The sequence below is a fragment of the Mus caroli genome, chromosome 7 (genome assembly GCF_900094665.2).
Source record: "Mus caroli chromosome 7, CAROLI_EIJ_v1.1, whole genome shotgun sequence".
In the NCBI taxonomy this organism is placed as follows: Eukaryota; Metazoa; Chordata; class Mammalia; order Rodentia; family Muridae; genus Mus; species Mus caroli.
In genome coordinates, this window is record NC_034576.1 from 62,067,564 (window position 1) to 62,072,458 (window position 4,895).

The window sequence follows — 4,895 nt, forward strand, 5'->3', positions numbered from 1 at the left end:
TCTCTCTCTCTCTCTCTCTCTCTCTCTCTTTCTCTCTCTTGCTCTGAGTCACCTCCTTGACTGTAGCATCTTGTCCCTACTTCTGTCCATCGTTCCAGTGCTCTTTTTGTCAGTTGTGAACACATCCTCTCATGAGAATGCCATTGGTCATTCACCCTGCATTGATATTTTCTTGCAAAAAAGACTTCTCAGGCCATACCCATCAGATGCACACACAAAGGCAAATCCCATTGTGCTAAAATATTACAAGTCATGATCCAACAAGACTCAAGGCATCTTAGTGCATCAAATTCAGCCTACATCCAAGGACTCAGTTTCTGTTAAAAATGCTAATAAGCATGAGTCTCAAGCTGGATTTGCAAAACATCATGTGACCCATTGAAGACTCCTTCTAATGCACATTTAGCAAATAGTCTTCCTAGAAGAGTCACATCAAAATCTCAGAAATCAAAGAAAAAGAGTCCCATGACAAATTAGTCTGAAATTTTGAGAGACTCTCAGCCAGATAGTTATGCTAAGGCTGTGGATATAAGAAAAGCTCCAGGACATGTACTTTGAACTTGTCTAGGAGGCTTCCAAGAATGTCCAAACATATCAAGGGATATCCTAACAACAACATCCAAAGCAACGACATCTACCCAAAGGGAAATTCCTACAAAAGTTCCATCTACACATCTATCTCAGACACAGGTCTGGAAATCTCATGATTCCTCTGACTCCACCAAAGTGCCATGAGTTTGGGGACACAGAAAAGTATATAAATGTGGGGGAAACTGACCTGAGAGGTGACTGCCATGACCTCCAATGTGAAGTTCCTGCTTTATTTCCAAACCACTTGCCTGTCAATCTTTCAGGATTCCAGGGACAAAAAGGCTTTCTGTTTACCACCTGAACAGACCACAGTCACACAATCCCAGTTACATGATACTACGTCAGGCTACATTCCACGTACAGCCTTTGCCCCACTGTATCTCAGTAGAAGAACACAACAGGGTTACCACTGAAGGCAGTGCTTCTGAGAAACCTGAATCCACTGGAAAGCATTCCTAGTGCAAAGCCAAGCATTGGGGCCATGCCACTCCTACTTCTGCATCACATTCTAATCTGCATTATGGCTGGGTGCCTCTCCTTGGACCGAGCACAACTATATACAGAGTATCTGTGAAGCATCTACACGACAAAAAAGGAGCAAAAAAACAGAGCCTAAGTGGCTACTGTACCCTATGCCAAGGTTTCAGGCAGAGGAGGCCAAGCACAGACTAGTATCTAAAGATTCTGTCTATAGGCCGAGAAAGGCATGGACAATGGAGAGGATGGACAGCCTGGTTCTGATGCATATAGGACCTGGGAGACCCAAGGAGCTTGACCTCAGTCCCAATGAGTGGTGGTACTGAGTTTTCACTGATTATGTTCATCTTTTTAAAGGAATGTTTGACAGGGAATCATCATACATGCAAGGACACTGGAATGCAATGCACAAAGTAAAGTAGGGTAATCTGGAGTGCTTGAATTCTGGGGAAAGCAAGGAACTGCAAGAAATTACCCATCCATTAAGAAGAAAAATTGGGCAAAAGTTACAAATATGAGAGCACCCAGAGTCACTAAGCCTGCTAGAAGTGCCGAAGGGTATGGACACACAGATGTCATTTATTTCCTGATCCACCAAGACCTAGGCACCTTGAATTCATGTAGCAATTACCACGTTCCTTACATTTTACCTAAGGTGACTGCTGGCAAAGCGGCAACACCACATCACTTTAGCTGGAGGCTCAGTTGGAAAACTTAAACACTCAGCCAAAGTTGTGGAGTCCTTTTCTCTGCATGTTGAGTATGGCCCAAGCTGGAAAGGGATTGCGACCCTGTGAAGACAGCATAGAGTACAAGCCACCATTACAGTGGGACACATGGAAAACTGGATGGATGACAGGCTTGCAGTGTACTATGGGCTTGTCAGATTTCACAGGCTCCCTCAAAAATGGTTCCTGCCCTTGCCAATCACTTCACACTGCCTTTCCAGATCTCACTTGCTTTTAATCTCAGGCCATAGCAGTGAACAATCTAGGCCCTTGGGCATCAAGTGCTTGCTGGGTCCTCACATCCCTCTAAGGCCTTGGGGATGATATGTGAGCAGATCTACCCGTAAAGAACACTTTCTAGGAGGCACAGGCCATCATCTTCTTCTACAAAAATACTGGAAAAATTCTCAATGGATTGATGGCAATTCTCAAAGACTCGACCCCACCCAAAAAAAATACCAAAAACAATAACAAGAGCAATCACTGGTCTCCTCAGCTATGCTGAGGAAAAATGATGAGGCAATTCTGGATAAGTTAACAAACAAAAATGGGCCTCCATGAATATCGAAGCCAACTACTTTTGAGCCTTCCATCATGACACCAATCTCACTCTGATCAATAGTCCCGGATCTTAACATGACGCACAATAAATTCCTCTGAAGTTTGGCTGTTATGAAGACTTCCTCCTATCTCAAGAAACTGCTTTTTTGGCAATCCATCCTCTGTTGATATCTTCCTGTGAAAACTTCTCAGATCATACTGTACAGCTTCCCACACTAAAGCTCAAAAATCCCATTGTGCTGAACTATCCCAGGCAAGGACACCACGTGACTCATGTCATCTTAGTGTATCAAATTCACTCTGCATCCAAGACTCATTTTCTCCTTGATATTTCCAATGAGCATGTGTCTAGGGTGGATTTGCAAAACACAATGTGTCCTATTAAACCTCCTTCCTATGCACATTAGAAACTTGTCTTTCCTGAAAAGTCACGCCCAAACGTCAATAAAAAAAAAAAAAAAGGTCCCATGACAACTTGGTCTCTAATTTAGAGGGTCTCTCACAAAGATGTTTCTCGTCCTGCTGTGGATGCAAAAACTGTTCCTAGACTTTCCCTTTGACCTTGCCAAGGAGGCTGACAAGAAAGTCCAAACATTCCAAGGATATCCCTTCAACAACTTCCAAAGCAACAGNACCTACNCAAGAGGAGATTCCTACAAATGTTCTTTCAAAAAACCTATTGAGACACAGGTCTGCAAGTCTCATGATCCACTGAGTCCATCAAAGTGATATCAGTCCTGGTACACAAGTAAGTGTTTAAATGTGGTGCAAACTGACCAGTGAGGTGCAAGTCATCAACCCCAGTGCTTAGTACCTTATCTATTTCCAAGCCAATTGCCCAGGAATTTACAAGCTGCCAGGGACACAGAGACCTCTGTTTACCACCTGAACAGACCAATGTCACACAGGTTCCATTACATGCTACTGTGTCAAGCTACACTCTACCTGCAGACTGCATTCTATTGACTCTCTAAAGCAATGCAACAGGGTTAAAATTCATATCAGTGCTTCTGAGAAGGCTGAATCCATTGCCAGATATTACCATGTGAAGATCCTAGCTTTGGTGCCACTGCCACTGCTACTTTTGCCTCACAGTCTACTTTCCACAATGGCTTGGGCCCTATCCTTGGACCTAGNACGACTCCCTACTGAGTATCTGCCAAGCATCTCCTCAACAGCAAAGTGAGCATGCCACCTGAGCTTTAGGAGCTGCTGTGTCCTACGCCATGCTTTTTGGCAGAGTAGGGCAAGCACACCTGTCTCTGCAGACTCTGGCTAGAGCCCGAAGATGTCAAGAACAATGGAGTGGATGGGCAGCTTGTGCCTGACGCCCATAGCACCTGGGAGACCCAAGATGCTGGACCCAAGATGCTGGACCTCAGTCCCGATGAGAGTGGTGGTACAGAATTTTCACTCATTTTGTTCAGCTTTTCCAAGGAATGTTTGACTGGGAATCATCATAGATCGAAGCACATTGGAGTGCATTGCACAAAGTGGTTCCTGTACTCTGGAGTTCTCTGGCTTTGGGAAGAGCAAGGGACTGAAGACATTGCGATTTAATGCCAGGGGACAATTGGCCGAAGCTCCAAACCTTGGAGAAATCAAAGGCCCTAAGAATGCTCCATATCCCGAAGGGACTGGACGTACAGATGGCAGCAGTTCCCTGCTCCTCCAAGACCAGGACACCTAGGCTCCGCACCACGATGTACAACGTCCACTACAAGACCAGGGCACCTGAATTCAATAAGCAATTCCCATGTTCCTTACCTTTTAAATCAGGTGACCTAGCACAAGTCAGTAACACCACAACAGTTTGCTGGAGACTCAGTTGGAAGACATCAATACTCAGCCAAAGTTGTGGAGCCATTTCCTCTGCATGTAACCCATGGACCATGATAAAGGGAATGCAACCCTGAGAAGACAGCACAGAGAACACACCACCATTACAGTGGGACCCATGCAAAACCAGATGGATTATGGGTTTACCATGTACTATGGGCTTGTCATACCTCATAGGCACCCTCAACACTCCTGCTCTTTCCAACCTCTTCACACTGCCCTTCCAGATCTCCCTTGCTTTTACTCTCAGGCCTTGGATGTGAACATGCCATGCCCTTTGCTCTCAGTGCTTGTTGGGTCCTCAGCTCACTCTAAGAACTTAAGGATGATATGTGAGCTGCAATACAGCTACTCAACACTTTCCCTTAAGTCCAGGCCATCAACTATCTCCACCAGTGTCCTGAGAATGTTTTCAAGGGAATGAGAGCACCTCTACAAGCATCAAGTCCTCAAGAGCCAATAGGAAAGCTAATCACTGGTCCACTTGGCTATGCTGAGGCACAATGAGGAGGCAGCTCTGAATAAGTTCTCCAGAAAAAATGGGCCTCAATGGATATCTAAGCTAACTTCTTTTGATCCTTCCATTATGGCTCCAGTCCTTCTCTGATCAATACATCTGGGTCTTTGCATGAGGCAAAGTCAAACTCCTCTGAGGCTTCAAAATTCCAGCTCATGGGTAGCAAGCTTAATTGGGCCCAG

At 45.0% G+C, this 4,895-nt stretch overlaps 1 long non-coding RNA gene and 2 other non-coding genes across 3 annotated transcripts in view; all 3 read right to left on the minus strand.

The window, feature by feature from the left end:
- Positions 1-4,281, minus strand: part of LOC110299478 — a 10,635-nt gene extending 6,354 nt beyond the window's left edge. Inside the window, exon 1 of the long non-coding RNA XR_003837224.1 lies at positions 4,125-4,281. This is a non-coding gene — a long non-coding RNA (uncharacterized LOC110299478). The remainder of the gene's footprint in view (positions 1-4,124) is intronic.
- On the minus strand, positions 1,365-1,455 carry LOC115031607. The gene has a single exon (XR_003837282.1). It is a non-coding gene; the product is annotated as a small nucleolar RNA SNORD116 (small nucleolar RNA).
- Positions 3,731-3,824, minus strand: LOC115031604. Its single transcript, XR_003837279.1, has one exon. It is a non-coding gene; the product is annotated as a small nucleolar RNA SNORD116 (small nucleolar RNA).
- Positions 4,282-4,895: the final 614 nt, after the last annotated feature.